At 52.1% G+C, this 17,540-nt stretch overlaps 1 long non-coding RNA gene across 7 annotated transcripts in view; it reads right to left on the bottom strand.

Moving 5' to 3' along the window:
- Nucleotides 1-17,540, bottom strand: part of LOC102004680 — a 232,304-nt gene that overhangs the window by 196,548 nt on the left and 18,216 nt on the right. The window contains exon 2 of one of the 7 annotated variants that reach the window (XR_001236575.1): nucleotides 17,147-17,414. The exons of the other annotated variants lie outside the window; for them this stretch is intronic. This is a non-coding gene — a long non-coding RNA (uncharacterized LOC102004680). The remainder of the gene's footprint in view (nucleotides 1-17,146; nucleotides 17,415-17,540) is intronic. 7 annotated transcript variants of the gene reach the window in all.

Genomic DNA, 17,540 nt, shown 5'->3' with positions numbered 1-17,540 from the left:
GGCCACGCATGGCGGTGGGTGTGTATAATCCCAGCCCTCAAGAGGCTGAGGCAGGATGATAGCGACAACTTTGAGGTCAGCCTAGGTTACACAGTAAATTCCAGCATAGCCTGGACTACAAAGTGAAATTCAGTCTCAAAGAGCAAACAAAACAACAAAAACAGAGATTCCGATGCACGGCAATGAAATGGGCCCTGTTTACAGCTGGAATAGGGCTCTGTAGCCTTTTCTGTGGTCTGGGAGTCAGAGAGGACCTCCTGGAAGAGGCAGAGGCAGTTGTATCATTAAGCTAAGGACTGAAAGACTGCAAGACGGTCTTGCAGCATGAGACGAGAGCTGAGCTCACAAAGCAGAGGAGGGGAACAGGCTGTATGTATAGCAGGCACAACCATGAGCTCAAATAACAGTGGCCCCAGCTGGTCCCCAGCTTCACGTGTTACTCCAGGCCCATTATGAGGCTGCAGTCAGGAAGCCTTAGCCAGTAGCAGCTGTCTATCCTCGCAGGCACACAGCTGAATTCAGCTAAGTAACTAACAGTGCATGCGAGCCTTTTAAGAACTGTGGTCCTGCGTCCAGAGTTGAGATCAGGAACTCTCAGGAAACCAGGAAGAACATCAAGACCCCCATCTTGGGCCGAACCAGCTTCACAGAGCACAGCTGAGCGGCATGCTCCAGAAGGAGAGGGGCTTCTCTTAACAATGTTTTACATTGTTCTTCTCTTAACACGCCTTACAAATGAAAAGTGCAAGTGTGTGTCTCCTGGGCCAGGCGATGGTGTCTGAAACTGTGCTGTGTGAGAATTAACCAAGGTCTGGGGCCAAAACCTGGGCTCCACTACGGACCTCTCCTTGGTCATGGAGCTCATTTGGCCTCCTGCTGTCTATGCGGACCTGGAAATATCCACCTCCCTTCCCTTCCCTCCTAGGACAAACACAGGAAGATCTGACCCTGAGCTGAAAGGGAGTTCACTGAGCAGGTGCCATGTGCTGGGCACTTCTCACCTCCCCTGCGTCGGCACTGGGATGTACAGAAGCTCCTTAGCTTAACAGAAGGCTACATCTGGACAAACCCCCTGTAAGGAGAAAACTATTGAAAGTCAAATGCATTCAATCTGAACCCTATAGAACATCAGTACTTAGCAAACTCAGCGCTTCCCTCCACTGCCCAGAATCGAGGACCAACCCACATATCGCTAGTTTCGAAAAGATCAAAAAGTTACTATTTGGGCCAGGTAAGAGGGCACATGCCTGTGACCCCAGCACTCTGGGAGGCTGAGGTAGGAGGATCAAAGTTCCAGCCCAGTCTGAGCAGCTTAGTGACTGATCAAGACCGTGTCTCAAAACAAAAAATTTCAAAAGGACTTGCAGATGCAGCTAATACAGAGGCCCTGGGTTCAACTCCCAGTACTGAAAAAGAAAATTTAAATTCAGATACTGCTTATAATGACATGGGTACCACTTTCTCTCCACTGCAAATTTTAAAAATCGTATGTGCAATGATCCTTAAGTCAGAGACTGACTGTGTACTGTCCCCACCTGGAGGGTGGAGACTGAGACTTGGAGATTAAGTACCGCACCCAGCCCCAGCCAGCCCCAGCCAGCCCCAGACAAGCTCAGGGCCTGCAAAGCTGAGAGGGCCACTGCCCAGGGGCTTTGGGTGATCAGGGCTCAGCCCAGCAGCAGAACTGGGCGCCATGGGAGCCCGTGGCCATCATCACTCACTCTACGAGAACCAGCTCCCCAAAAGGGACTCAGGCGCTATTTGCCCTGAGAAGAAACAGGCCCAGCTCATCAGCTGGCAGAGCTGGCCTGGCCTCTAGGGTGGGCAATGCCATAGAGTGCCACGGCCCTGGAGAACCCAAGTAGATAAGAGAGGGCTGTGTATCCCACCCTGCAGCAGCAGAGCTACAAGGGCAGCGGTGTCCCCGTGGCTGGCCTGGTCCTGCCAAGAAGTAGCCCTTCAGAGCCATCCATACAGGATCCACCGCTCACTGGGAGCAGCCTGAGTTCCCACTGGACAGAGACTGAAATGCTGCAACTCAAACACGACTGCAGGAGGCGCTCTGGACACCAAGCCGTAACACCCTCTCTGGGAGCACAGGGCTCCTTTCTCTCTCCTGCCATCAGGCAGGAAGAGGCCTGGAGCGCAGGCAGGTGGTTCAGCCAGGGCAGCTGGGTGAAATGGCCTTTTCCTCCCCCGGTCAATTTGGGGGACCCAAGACTCACCCTAAGGGAGGAGAGAGTGTCTCTGCCCACACTTACCATAGAGATGCGGCCACCTGGCGGCAGACAGCCCTCCTCACACTCTGGGTCATCCTCCAGCTGTTGCTCTTGCCCCTTACCCATCTGCTCGGGGCCCCAAAAGTGGACCCCTGTGGGCTTCTTCAGGCCCTGTACACTGGCTGCCCATGGGCAAGACCCAGATGATGAGACCAGCGCAGGAATTTGGGGGTCCCTTCTCCAGGCAGTGGCTGGCTCACTCCACACTTCAGCCCTGGCAGGGTCTTCTTGCAACCTCTGGCTGTGCTGCCCCCAGCTCTGCTTCTATGAACAGGGTCACTCGGACAGAGAGAATCAAGCTCTCTATGCTACAGCAACTTCATCTGTAAAGTGGATTTACATTATGAGAACAAAACGAGTCAATGGGCAGAAATTCTGCAGCATGTGCAACGGCACACAGGAAAGAGGAGCCAGTATTCCTATTCCCACTAGAGCCGGGCCGTGCCTTCCAGCGTGCATGCAGTTTTACACAGGTCCATCACTTTAATTCCTCAACAGTCCTGCAAGCGCAGCACCTCCCACCACACATTCCCAGCACATCTGCGCACGCGCACAGGCTGTCGGCATCCACACGCCCCCAGACAAGGGCTCAGGAAAGACAGCGACAGGACTTGCGCCTTGCGTGGACGCACGCATTTTCAATCCACACACAGTCACTCCTTAGAACCATATCCCATAGGCACAGTTCTGCACAGAAGAAACCAAGGAACGCAGCACACAGTCGGTCACATCTGAGGCACAAAGGTCACGAACCCTACGGGACAGGGCCCGAGTCCTGGCAACGAGCAGGAACAAGTTTCTCCCCTGGGCCAGTTTCCTCACCTGTAGAAGACCCTGGCCCTGGAGCCTGGCATGACGGTACACGCCCGGACTCCCAGCACTCAGGGAGGCTGAAACGGGAACTGCCAGCTTGAGGCCAGCCTGGTTAACACAGCAACTTAGAGAGACCCTGTCTAAAAATAAAATAAAAAAATAAAGACTAGGGATGTAGCTCAGCATGAAGGCCTTGGGCTCAGTCCCTTCCACCTCCTACCCGCTAAAAAAACTCACCCTCCCGGCTTCACAGAATTATTCCACAGGAGATTAACAGGAGTAAAGGTGCCAGCACTCCCCCGGCTTGCAGGAGGGGCTCAGTTGATAGTTTTCACTTTTCTCTCTAATAAGACGAAATAACTGACATGGAAAGCAGATGCTGCGGGGACAATGCACACCAACGTCATCCACATCTTCCTCAAAACAGTAAGTCAAGGGAGTTTCTCAAGAAGTTCACTTCCAGGGCTGGAGGTGTAGCACAATGGTAGAGCCGTGCTCAGTGTGTGTGAGACCCTGGGTTGTGTCCTCAGAGCGTGCACACATACAGGTGTGCACACACACACACACTCACACACACATCCTCACAATTCTAGAGCAATTTTCCAAAATCAAAGGCTCATGAATACATTAAAAGTTTCTAAACTTCCATTTAATTTTTGGTATTCAAAATAATGCGAAATGATAAATGATAAAATGTCAGTGGCAATAGCTGAAGCCACCCCTGATTTTACCCCCTTTAAAGGCTGGAAGTTTCCAGGCCTGGTGTCACGGGTCTGCAACCCTTAATTCTAGCACTCTGGGAAGCTGAGGTGGGAGGATGGGAAGTTCCACCCCAGCCTGGCAACTTAGCAACTTGGCAAGAGTGTCTCAGAAATAAAAAATACGTGGCTGCGGATGCAGCTCAGTTCAATCCCTAGGACAATCAAAAGAGCAACAAATTAATTAATTTTATATAAACAACGGTTGTAAGCTGATGCTGGTATGCTTGGAGTGAGGGGAAGGTGATCCCAGCCCGAGACCCCCGCATCCCTGTCCCCCGTGCATCTGCGGCCTCTCTGTGGGCCCCAAGGTGACCTGGCTGGGAGGGAGCAGCCAGGCACTTGTTAGTAGTGAAACAGAACAAGACTTTGACTACATTTGCCCACTGACAGCTCAACCTCCAGTGGCCTGGCTTTGGCCCACAGCAAGAGGCCACACTCTCGGCGCGGGACAGGCCGGCGCAGGCTGTGTAAGCAGCACTTCCAGGTCCACTGCTCATCCAATTGGAGGAGTCGGGCACACATGCAAGCTTGGGACAGAGGGGACACACAGACCAGTCCCCAGCAATGGGGCTGCGGGGACACAGGCCTACTCACGCCCTGGGCAGCTCGTGCTGTCTCTGTCCTGTCATCTCCTCGGGCAATGGAGGGACACAGGCAGTTAAGTGATTTAAAGCCCATAAAATGAGCCTGTGTCGCAGCGCAGGCCCTCAGGACATCCTTACCCTCTCATCAGCAGCAGCCAGTGCTGTCACCATTACCTCCGCCCCTTGGGTCTGTCTATCCCTGAGCAGCTCAAACAGGGACACTCCACTTTCTCCCACAGCTGAAGTCAACCCTCACCTGACCCTCAGCAGTCCACATTCACAAAGGCACCCATGTTCCACTCGTCCAAGAACACCCACTCAAGCCGGCTGTGGTGGCACACGCTTGTGATCCCAGCACTCCGGAGGCTGAGGCAGAAGCATCACTGTAGGTTCAAGGCCAGCCTGAGCTACATAATGAGATCCTGTCTCAACCCCTACCCCAAAAGAGTATCTACTGACCCCTACTAAGTGCTGGTCTACACAGAGAACAAGGACAGAGGCATAGCTTCTGCCCTCCAGTGAAGCATCTCATCAAAATAAGAGGCAAAAGTATTTTTTTACACACTGTGGTTGATGCCAGTGGAAACCCATGGCAACCAGGGACAGAACAACAGAGGCTGAGGGATGGGCTGTGAGAGGGGGTGATCTGAGGTCAGGAGAAGGAACGCTCAACTTTCCAAGGAGTGGGGAAGTGTTCCGGGAAGAAGGAACATCAAGTGCAAAGGTCCTGTGGTACACAGTGCAGTGCTCTAGGGAACTGATGGGCCCAGGAGCTGGGCAGCAGGAACAGGCGCAGCTGGATGAAGCTGGGAAGCAGACAAGTCCCAGAGATCAGGGCTGGAACTGCAGGAAGGCTGCACCAGGGCTTTTCGCAGACTGTGACGACTCTGACAGCTAATTCGTGTAGAACAGGTAATAAACGGCTACCGCAGAAGCACAGGTGAAAGACGTTACGGGGGGGCACTGAGACGCGAGCAGAGTGGAGGCAGAGAGGAGGGGACAGTGGGTACAGGTGGACTAGAACAGCGCACGCCACGGTGCGAGGCCCTCCACTGCAGGATCCCCTGGGAGCTTGTTGGGTGACTTAGGACACGGAGCCAGCCTTTCAGGCGATGCTGTACCCAGGAACGTTGCAGCTCTCTGCCGGCACAGCTGATGACACAGCTGGTGCACAGCTGTGTGCCCAGGGACTGGCTTCACCTCTGTCTGGGGCCAGGCAAAGCCAAACCCCTGTAGCCAAGATGCTGCAAGCCACAAAATGGATTCTCGAAAGGTTTTTCCTCAGGGTCAACTTCCACTAGCTTACTCCCTACCTCCAGGCCAGGCTAAGAAAGATGCGGGGTGGGGACTGGGCGGACAGAAAGGGAGCTGGGGCTGGGGTGCAGCTCCACAGTAGAGCACCTGCCTAGCCCTGGCTTGAGGCTCTGGGTTCCATCCTCAGCACTGCCAAAAAAAACAGGGCAGAGAAGGGAAAGAAAAAGAAGGGGAGGAGAAAGAAGAGGAGGAAGAGGAAGAGGAAGAGGAAGAGGAAGAGGAGGAGGAGAAAGAGGAGGAGAAGGAGGCGGAGGAAAATGAGGAGAAAGAGGAAGAGGAGGAGGAAGTAGATAACGTGACATTATCCCATCTGAGGCCTGCAGGGGACAGCAGAGGGCGGGGCAACTTCTACAAGTATGGCCACAGTCCTCAGCTACATCCAAATTCCACACGAGGAATGTGGACCAGGCCTCAGTGTCCCCAGGGCAGGACTGCTGGGAGGCGGGGAAGATTATAGCTCACTGGATAAAACTGCCCCGAGGAACCTGGCCAAATCTCTCAGGGACCCTTGGGTGTGCTGCCCCATCTGTTCCCTTGGGCTCAGTAGGGCCCAAGGGCTGATACAAAGCCAGCAGGTAACAGAGCCAGGATTTCATGTGCAAAGGCTGTAAGAATCAATTCACCCCAGGGCGGACTTGTTCTCACAGGTCCCAGCACATGCCACACCCAAGGCCTAAAGTGACCCAGAGAGAGGCCAGGCATAGCTGAATGTACCTGTAATCCCAGCACTGTGGGAGGCTGAAGCAGGACTATCACAAGTTTGAGCCTAGCCTGAGCAACTTAGCAATTTAATGAGACCCTTTCTCAAAATAAAGGGCTGGAGAGGTAGCTCAGTGCAAAGGGCCTAGGTTCAATCCCCAGTGTGGAAAGAAGAGAGGGAGGGAGGGAGGGAAGGAGGGAGGGAGGGAGGGGAAGGAAGGAAATAAGGAAGGAAGGAAGGAGAAGGAAGGCAGGCAGAGGCCGGCCATAGTAGTCCACCTCCAGCTTCTACAGACAGAGAGCAGCGGCAGGTTCTGCTCAGCTGGGTTTGTTCTTTTGTTCCAGGATAACAGCAGACACCACTGCTCACCGAATAACCCCTGGACTGCAACAGCATCAGACCTGGATATTTTATGGAATATCTGCATTCTGCTCACCTCACCTGATGTGTGTGGATTCAACCTCTTTTTTCAAATTGTATACTCAGCCTCTTCCTGATCCCCTCTAGTGACAAAGACCTTGTGCACTGCCTTCCCCAGAGGGCTTATTCACGCAACCATTCCAAATCGCTGCGCCCCTACCACGCACGTCCCAGGCACCCTGTGGAGCACGACACCAAGCGCATCAGCGGGCAAAGCCTTGCATATCAGCCGGCTGACGGGTGATCCAGGATGCTGTGCTAGAAACTGCAGCTGAGTCAAGGCTCAAAGAAAAGAAAGGTCAACCAGTTACGTCCGCAGTGACAAATGCGGTGTGCCTATATTATCTCTGCCTTGGGCACACAGAGATGCTCGCAATCTAATTAGGAAAATCAAAAAATAAAGAACCACACAAAGCACTAGGGTTGGTATCCAAATCGAGGCCTCTGACTCATTAGCCTGACTTCTGGGAAACAGTCTCAGAAGATAACATGACCACTCTAAATTGCACTTTTCTCATCTGTGAAATGGGATCCGTATCTGCCCAGCCTGTTTGCAAAGACACCGCCTTTGGGACTCCAGTGAGTTGATAGCTAAAGCCAGTACTATTGATGAGATCAGCCCTGAGGGAGTCTGCTCGGGAACTGATTTGCCTGGGTAAGACAGCAAAACTCGGGGGCAGCCCCCCATCGCTGTCACTTCCTCCGCACTGCTGCCAGAAGACGACCGTGCCAAGGTTAACAACCATCTCCCAGGCACCAAGCCCAGCAACAGGCTCTGGGTGTTTTCCTCGCCAAGCTTGAAGCCACACGGCAAGTGAAGTTTTTTCTGAAGGATTTTCTTCCCTCAGCTTCGGCCCCTGCACTGGCCCTGCTTTCCTTACCTCGCTTGCACCCTTCCCGCTGCGCTCTGCTTGACCCTCCACTGCCCTCCACACCCACGGCCCGCAGCCACTCACTGAGGGGACTCAGATTCCACTTCTCTGCTGCTGTCTTCCAAATCAGTCTTCATTCACCACGACGGTGCCAAGTCCCAGACTGGCTTTGCCACTGCTCCGTGACATCTGTGGAGGGCAGCTCCTGGGCATCTAGCACTCAGCATGTCTCAGCAGAGCTCTGTACTCTCAAGACGGGCACCCGACTTCCCACCTCCACTCAGGACACCAGCATCGGCCCAGCTGCTGAAGCCAAACCTTCGATGTCATCTCTGATTCACCTTCTTCCTCACCTTCAAATCCAATTCATGAGCAACTCTTGCTGGCACTACTTTTCAAACAAATGTGGAGTTCTCTAGCTTCTCCCCACTAGCCTGGTGTCACCAGGCCAGGCCACTATCACACTCTCCTATAAGAAAGCAATACGGTCTCCCCACTCAGTCCCACCCGCCCCTGAGCAAGCTGCATCCTGGGCCCATCTCAGCTCCAAATGCCACCTTTACCACACTGCCGGCATCCCGCCTTCCCTGTGTCCCTTCAACAGTCAGCTTTGTTCCCCTCTCATTTGAGAGATGTCTTTCTACATCTCTGGTAAGCAACTGTCACCAAGACATCAAACACTGTCACTTGCTAAGATGTTACCTGCAGGAAGCTGCTAGGTGCCTATACTGGGTTGAACAACGTCTCCCCCAAATCCATGTCTAACCAGACCTCAGGAGGTGGCCATATTTGGAAGCAGGGTCTTGGTAGATGTATTTAGTTACAACACAGGTGGGTCCCAAGTCCAATGCTGGTGTCCCTATGAGAAGAGGAGTGGAAGCGCCACCCACACACCCAGGGAGGAGGCCACGGATGACAGAAACAGAAAGTGGAACGATGCAGCTACAACAGAAGGACAGCCAGAGAATGCCAGGGGCCACCAGCAGCAAGAAGAGCCCAAGGAAGAGCCTTCAGATGGAGCATGGCCCTCGTGACACCCTGAATTTGGACTTCCAGCTCCCGGAACTGTGAGAGAATAAATGTCCATGACTGAAAGATACCCAATTGGCAGCAGTTCGCGGTGGCAGCCCTCAGAAGCCAACATCCTAGCAACAGTCTCTAGTCCTTGTCCCAGCTCAGCAGCCTGAATTCGTGTTCTCACTTTACAGATGGGGAACGAGGCGTCAGAGAGATGTCCCTTGCTCGGATTCACAAAGCTAGGAAGTGGCAGAGCTGAGATCCAAGCCCCATCCAACTCCAAAAAGTGAATTTTCCAGGTTGGCTGAGCAGCTACTCTCCTTTATAGAACAGAGAGAAAAAGGAGGCCTGAGAAGCAACACCTGAAGCCCCGCCTGTTTAAAAGGCCTCTGGCAGTTCTTCAGTCACAAAGGGTTTCCAGGAAGCTCTGGTTACCAGGGAGAGAAGAGAAGGCCACCAATCACCCGGGGGAGAAACTTACAGGCAATAAGGGCTTCAATCTGCAGTTGTAATGAACACTTCTGTATATATATTTACTTGTATAAATATATACTAAAGATTTTATTATATGCAATAGTTTTTTTTTTTTTTTTTTCCCCTCATCAGAGTACTTTGTAGTCCCTGGGCTATATCACTGTCATTACCTTTGGTCCGATGCTAACAAGCTTACTTACCTTCTGAACAGTCATTCTAGGCAAAAGATCCAAAAATCTTTCACTGATTGAGGCGTGGAACTTGGAATGGCATCTGCTGTGTAATTATTCTTAACAAGGAAAAATTGCCAGTCTTGTCAGCTTTCCATTTCGAGCAAAGACGAATTGGCCACAGCAGCCCATGCGCGGGCGGAGGCTGTCTGGGAGGACACGGGGCTGCCTCTCGCTGAGCCCAAGCGTGCTGGGGATGAAAGCAGCGTTCACCCTCTGTGCAGGGACGGCCCTAGCGCCCCTCCGTCCCCGAGTCTGAAAGGAAACTTGACCTATCTTGGCTCCCAAAACCCCTGTGGAGAGGTTTCACACAAGTTTTCTACAGCTTTAATGAAAACAAGACTTGTTTGCTTTATCACTTAAATTTAAAACACATCTCTGGCCAAGGAGAAATATGAACACCACAGGGTCTGGCCACTGCAAAGGAGCAAGGACCAGCGCCACGCTCTCTCCGGGTCCCTGTGAGAAGCAAAAAAACCTACACTTTGGGGCTGGCAGCCTCTGCAGTGGATGAGTACTGTTATTGTTGTCATGGTTATTTTATCTTCAGAGAAACCTCGCCCACAGCCCGTCCCTCAGGGGTGTCACAGCCACCCTGGCCTCAGCTTCCCTCCTGCACAAGAGGAACTAGATAAACAGCAAGAAGCCCTTAGCCTGAGGTCCGCTTTGAGAGTGACAGGCCATGTGAGCTGGCTGCAGAATGCACAAGGACCTGTGGCTGGACAAAGCAGGACCCCAGGAGAGAGAGGAGACACACCCACGCCCACCTTCCCTAGGGTCCGTACGGCTCTTACCCTCTGAACGCAGAAACAAAACGGGGCCCATAAACACTTTTATGGTTCCTGAATTGGCCAGTGGGCAGAAAAAATGGCCTCTATTGAACTGTGCAGCCTCCAAAGAGCAATAATGGGGCTGACAGCTTGGCTCAGCAGATGCGACAATGGGGCTGGGACGAGCTTCACGCCAGGATGAAGATCAAAGGCTAAGGGGCTAGGGTGGGGATGACAGCCTTTCAAGGCCCTCTACCCCTGTCCACGCAGAGACATCCAGCAGTATGCTCCTGTAGGACTCAACTCTAATTACCCCAGAGCCTTGGACGGGGAGTGAAGCAGGGATCAGGCTCTGTGCCAGAAAAGAGGGGCGAGAGACACCCAGAGAGCTGCTAGCTCCATGCGGGCACAGGCCTCGGGGAGCAGCTCAACCCTGACAGGCAGGCGGGCGCCCCTGAGAGGGCTGGCGCAGACTCGGGTTCACAGGAGGACAGGGAAGGGCTGCACAGATGAGTCCTTCTGTACAGAGCTGCCTGGCAGCCAGGGCCAAGGGCGGGGCGAGGCCTGCAGCCTCCGGGCCCTAGGTCAGGCTACCCCAGAGCGGTGGCACCACAGGGCGGTCAGCTTCCCAAGGTGGGTGTCTAGGACACTGGGGACACTGAGAGGCCAGCAAAGCACAGGCAGCAGCTCACATAAGCCAAGCCTGGGAGTCAGGGCACACGGGCTCAGGTGGACAGCTGTTAAATTCTCTTAGGGTAACTTTACACTCAGAAGCAGAATGAAACTCAAAGATCTTCTGCTACCCAGCCCATGTTTAAGAATTTGTTTCTTATAAACTGAAGCAATAAAAGACATACACAGCAAGAGTTCCCAAGAGCATGCCAAGTCCCACAGTAGATGAAGCTTCCTTCCTGGCCTCAAAGGACCACGGGGGTCAGCAGCAACCACTGACACCAAGGTCTTTCTGCACCCTTGCAGAGCTAGGCTGCGTGTACATGAGCATGCGCAAGGCTGTCCCTCTGCTCCTCACAAACGACAGCAGTTAAATTCCGAAACAGTCACTCACCATCTGGAGCCTCACTCTGTCATCCGCTGAACGACAAGTTGGATGGGTCCCCTCAGACTTCAAAGCTTCCAGAAGAGAAACCGACCCAGCAAAGCCAGAAGCAAGCAGCTTGAGAAGCTCGTATGCAGGCTGGGAGAACTCAGCACGGGTGAATCACTGAGGCTGCTGGGGCCCACACAGTGGCTGACCTGCATGGATAGCTCTCCGGGACCAGGCATCGGGCCAAGCAACTGCCGGGTGCCTCCTTGTTCAGTACCTGGGGAATCAGGAGCTCTTACTGGTCCCATTTTACAGCAAGCAAAACTAAGGTCAGGTGGTGACACACCTGGTAAGAAATGGGTAAACAGAGTTCTGGTGCATATCCCTCCTGCTCGTCCTTTTTGCATGCAGGCGCACAGCAGAGGAAGAGCAGCGAGCATTGGCACCCCTCAAGGCTGAGGGACTGTGGCAGAGGCCGGGTGCAGAACGTCCCTAAGGGCCTCATATTAGGGGCCTGGCTCTCAGCAAGGCGGCTCCAAAAGAGGTGAAAGCCTTGAGGGGATGAGAGCAGAGGGAGGTTTCCGGTAGTTGCAGCTGTGCCCTGGAAGAGGACAGTGGGACATCAGTCCCTCTCCCCCACTTTCTTTAGCTTCCTGGCCACCATAAAGTTAGCAATTCTGCTCCACTACATGCTCCCCACCAGCACCTGCTGCCTCGCCACAGGCCCTAAAGCCACAGGGCCAACCGACCATGGGCTCAACCTGCAAGCCAAAATAAATCTTTTCTCTTTCTAAATTGACTGTCTCAGGTATTGCATCAAAGACAGGAAGCTGAAAACCCAAGCACTTGGCTAGAAAAGGCAGCAGGGGCAAACCTAAGTCCTCCGGTTCTGCTTCTGACTTCCCCTCTCACATCCTGAGATGGAGTTCGATCGTGTCCCGCTCAGCATTCAGTCACATGATCTCACTTCACTCCAACCACCCCAGCAGGGCACTGCCACCTGCTCTTCTAACCCATGAGCAAACCTGGCCAATGGCCACTGAGCGGCTCTCCAAAGTGCCCCTGGGTAAGACAGACCCTCTGGAACTGGCCTCCAGACTCAGGACAGGACTCTTCTCACTCATCCACAGCAACCCTCTGGCCAGAAACTGCCCCCTAAACCCAAAACGACAGCTAGAGAGAGACAAACACAGAAGGGTCATGCTCTGCCCCTCAGCGAGGTCCAGTACCCCTGGTCTCAAGCTCTGCTTCGCAAGAAAGCAACTCCATGGAGGAAGAAGTTTAATATCATCTTGTCACATAATGTGGCACAACCAAACCATATGCTTCGAGAGCCTCAGAAATGTGAGAAGCTCCGACCTGGTAACTCCAGTGGCAGAAATTTAAGAGATCTGAAAGATGAACCTAGGCTTGTGTGTGTGTGTGTGTGTGTGTGCGCGCGCGCACGCACACACACACGTCAGCATTATTACAAAAGGAAAAAAGAAACATTCTTTTTTTTTTTTTTTTGGTTTTTCTCCGGTACCAGGAACCGAACTCACAACCTTGCGCTTGCCAGGCAGGTGCTTTGCCGCTGAGCTAAATCCCCAGCCCAGGAAAAAAGAAACATTCTTAATAACCAATACTGCAGGCAAAAACTGGAAACAGGCGGGACTTTCACTGTAATACCATACTAAACAACATGCTGCATTCACAACACTTGCAAGCTTGCTCTGTACTCCCTAGCAAATGCGCAGGTTACATTAGGAGAACAAGTCAATAAAACTCTCAGCATAACAGGATTTTAAATTTAGAAGAAATATGCAAAGAAAAGAAGGAACATGCAGCAAGATGCATTCACATCATTTCCTTCCTTATACCCTCAGCAATCTCCACATTTCCTACCAAAAATACATATCTTCATAAATATAAGCATTACTTGGTAAGATACGACCCATGCCCTGGACTAAATGAAAAACAGGCATAACACGAGATCAGCCAAAGAACGTACTTAGCCTGCCTTGTCGTTTTCAGATTTTGCTCCAAATAAATTCAGAATCCTGTCCAATCAGAACAGGAACCTAGAAAGAGACTGATGGGTAATCCAGTCAGAAGTGGCTCCAGCCCAGAAGAACAGAGAGAGCGAGTCCTGGGATCTGTCTACACTGGGCCAGATAGGCATTCAGCAGGCAGAGTGTGGAGCAGGGAGCTAAAGGCCCCGAGGGAGTGACCTGAGAAAGGGGACAGAGGACCTTAATGGACAGAGTTCAAAACCAGCCGGAGTATTCCTCAGGGAATGCGTTCCAAGATCTCTGCAGATGCCTGAAATCTTCAATAGCACCAAACCTACACATACATTCAAACCCAGGACAAGGTTTAATTTATAAATTAGAGGTGAGATTAACAATGATATTGTATCAAGATTTTAGCAAGCTCACCATTGGTATGAACTTTCTCAAGTTGAAAATTTCCACTTTCCCACTTAGAGGAAGCACTTGCTGGCTGCTTTCTGGCATATCCAAATTACTAGCCTCACTACTCTTATACTTCAGAGCCATTAGAAAGTAAACAGAGGGTTACTGGAGCACGAGCACCCTGACGGACATTGCTGACTCCAATGGCTAAGCGACAACAGAAAGGTAGCACAAGTAGTGTGCATGTGCTGGATGAAGGGGCGATTCCTATTTGAGAATGGAGAGGACAGAGCAATATTTCAGGACAGAGTACAATTTAGTATGTATGCATCGTTTATTTCCAAAATTTTGTTTAAGATTTTGGACCACCGTTGACCACAGGAATTGAAAACTCAGAAAATAAAACCTCAGGAAGCAGGAGAAGAGTACTGTACACTTAGGACAAAGCCAGACGTTCAGAGGAGGTGCAGGCAGCAGCAAGCAGAGAGTTGGACAGGTCAGGAGCATGACCAGCCCAGGCGCATGGCCACACAGGCAAGGCCAGGGCGAGGCCTGCGGGGTGCACACCGCTCACCAATCTGTCAGAGTAGCGTTCGTCTTACAGAGAGAGAACAGAGTCTCACTTGGGGATGTGGGAGAGAACATGCCCAGGTGGAAATGCAGATGCCAGAAGATGGGGGCCTGAAGCATCAAGGTCAGGTATGGTGACCTGTCTGTCTCACCAAGCAAATCACAGGACACTCTGGGGATTCAGGACTAGGTCAATCTAGAGGGAGCAGCATGTGACTATTATTTACAGACTCTGACTTCTGTGTGATTCACTCCAGGGACAGGGATAAGGACAGGTAGGCAACGTCCTGAGGATGCTGGTTTTTCCACAAAAGGCTTTGCCTCTACACATGCATCTGTTATTTTGATTAGAAGCTACTTTTTGAAAGGGAAATATAAGGGCCAGAATTTAAGCATGTTAGGAGCAGAGCTTCCTGCTTTAATGCTCATATCCCTCTTTCACATCCCCATATGTTAAGCGATGCGTCCATATGCAGTCAGCCGTCAGTGGGACAGGCTAGCAGCCATCACCCAAGGCTTCCCAGCCACCTGGCACCAGATCCCACAGCCCTGCCAGACACAGCAGTCTTTTGTGCGCACCACTCCGAGCGTCTCGCTTACTCAGGCAAGCTGGGAAGGGACTGCCAATGTGGGCTCCTAGCACACACATCACTTTGAATAAAAAGACAACTTTAGCAAAAACACAGAAACTACATGAGCGTTAGCAGCAATATTCCTGCCTCTTCTGTCCCTTCTTGCCAAAGGCTCCTGGCCTCTACTACACAGCCTCCCCAGAGCAGTTAGCATGAGTTGATCAACAATCCCAACCCTGTCACTCCGTGCATTCAAAATCCTCTTGGCTCTCCACGGGCTTCCAGGCAAAACCCATGCCCTGCTGCCAGCCTCTCTGAACCTGGCTCCTTTCCCACTTGCCACACTGCAATCTGCTCCAGCAAACTGGGCTCCTGCAGCACCCAGACTGAGCCAGGGTCTCACCCCTCCGAGCCCTGCAGGAGCCAGCCCACCTCCCCCCGCATGTCCTTCCAATACTGTGTGGTCTGCCCCAGCAACCTGGGCACTTCTCTCCTCGGGTTCAAGCAAGTCCCGCCTCCACGGGACACACCCTGATTTGCACTCAAATAATCACTGCATTGATTTTCTGCTTCCGCCCTCCCTGGTTCCCTGTAGACCACTTCTTTCCATTTAGGTGTCTCAGGTTCGTAAACATTACAACTATAAGACACACTGAGCTCTTAAGGTAGGGGAGGCGGTACTTTACACACTTTAAATGGGTTCTTTCACATAATTTCATCACATGTCCACAGAGTAGGTACTATTAGAATACTTCACAGGCAGAATAGCAGAAGTTCAGTGAAACAATTGAACTGATGTCACACAGCTAATTATGGTAAATCAGAAATTCAAACCTAGATAGTCTGAGCTGGATCTGAGAGGTCTGCTACGTGCAGTTATGCATGTTGTACACCGCACAACACAGAAACCCACCACTGGTATCATATGTGGCTTGGGAGTCCCAGTAGAAATATAGTAAAAACCACATCTGTAATCTTAACTTTCGTAGCAGCCACATTAAAAAATAATAAACACAAACAGGTGCAACTGATATTAACTAGCATGTGTTATTTAACCCACAATGTCTATATCTTATTTCAATAGGTGATCGTTTTTTTTTAAATTTAAGATATTTTATAGACTTTTTCGTACCATCTTCAAACTACAGTGTGTATTTTACATGGACAACAGCCCTCCAATTCAGATGGTTCCATATCTCAAGTGTTCAACAGCCACCTGGAGTGGGCGGCTACCACGCTGGACTGTGACGTTCTAGCTACACCCAGAACCGGCCCTGACCTCTCTGGACCTCAGTACCCCATTAAAGCAGGGGTGGGCGTGATCGCTACGTCTTCTTCCCCTGCCGGCTCTGGCTCAGCACGGCTTCAGTAATGGTCAGGGCTGAGGTCTACAAAGACAATGCCCAACAACGTGCTCCAGTCATCTAGTCCTGGAAGCCAGCCCCCAGCTGAGAGGATCAGAGACCAAGGCTCGTGTGCTCGGGCCCCAAGTCACACGACCAGCAGGGAAGGACTTGAGTTCTCACCTGTAAATCTGGCCCTCATGTCCATACCTGCTGCTTGCTGATTCCTCATCCACGGACCCTAGCAAATGCCTGCCTGCCTCCCTCCTATAGGGACAGGCCACACCTCCCCGGGGGTGGGAGACTCATCACTGAAATTTAACGAACCATCCTGTACCATCCTGTGTGTCAGTGAGTAAAGAGATCCCATCATGCACCCTCCTCTGCTTCCCAGGAAGGGGAACATCTGGAAGTCTAAACCACTCAACAGCTGGGCAATGGTCTCTTCCTTAAGAAGCATGATTTATTCCTCCAACAATAAAAGCATCCTGTCAATGTGGGGAAGAGTGTGACACTCTACAGCCATCAATTTAGTGGCTGGGAAGGTCCGTGTGCTTGTCCTTGGCCTGGGACCTACTAGGGTCAACAGAATGAGTCTGCTAGCCGTCTATTCCTCACTGCTATTAAAGTCCCAATCGGCGTGGAAGTGCTCCGTCCCTGAGAGGGACTGGGTCTGCGGGTGGGGTGGATGTCTGACCGTGATCCCACACTTACCACTTAAACTCAGGCTCATCCCCAAGCAGCCTGAACAGGGCGCAGGGCAGAACCCCAGGGAGCAACCTTGCCTCATGCATCTCTATAAAATGCAAAGCGCTCTAAACCCCAAATGCCCATCCCTGACCGAGAAGCCTTCTCCCTCTTCCATGCCAGAGGGTGGAAAGAATGGTGGCTCCTTGGGGCTGCCAGATAGGAGCAGATAGGATCGGTGCTAGGAGGACAAAGGGACAAGGACTCTGCCTTCCAGCCCCATTGCCCCTGCTTCAACTCACCTTGTGCAACTCCCTAGACTGCACTCTGCCCTGGAGGCCAGGCAGGCAAGGACCAGCAGCAAGCCTCTGCAGTGCCCCGGGCTCTTCCGCATTGCCACCATCCTCCCCCTGGAGGGGCAGCTGGCTTCTGGGCAGAAGAGTAAAGCAGTGAAGATGCACAGGCCCCGAAGGTAGGTTGTTACTGGCTTCAGCCCTTTGATCAGCTCTGTGGATCAGCTGTTCATCTTAGGAAGTGACTTCGCTTCACTGTTAGTTTCGGTTGTGCCATCTGTAAAATGGGTAAATCACCATCAACCCTCAAGACTGCTATATGGGGGCTGGGGATTTAGCTCAGTGGCACAGCGCCTGCCTGGCAAGTGCAAGGTCGTGGGTTCGATTCCCAGTAGTGGAAAAA

Source organism: Chinchilla lanigera, unplaced genomic scaffold, assembly GCF_000276665.1.
Source record: "Chinchilla lanigera isolate Chin_1 unplaced genomic scaffold, ChiLan1.0 scaffold00060, whole genome shotgun sequence".
In the NCBI taxonomy this organism is placed as follows: domain Eukaryota; kingdom Metazoa; phylum Chordata; class Mammalia; order Rodentia; family Chinchillidae; genus Chinchilla; species Chinchilla lanigera.
The sequence above is the reverse complement of the archived record's forward strand: the minus strand, read 5'-3'. Positions and strand labels throughout refer to the sequence as shown.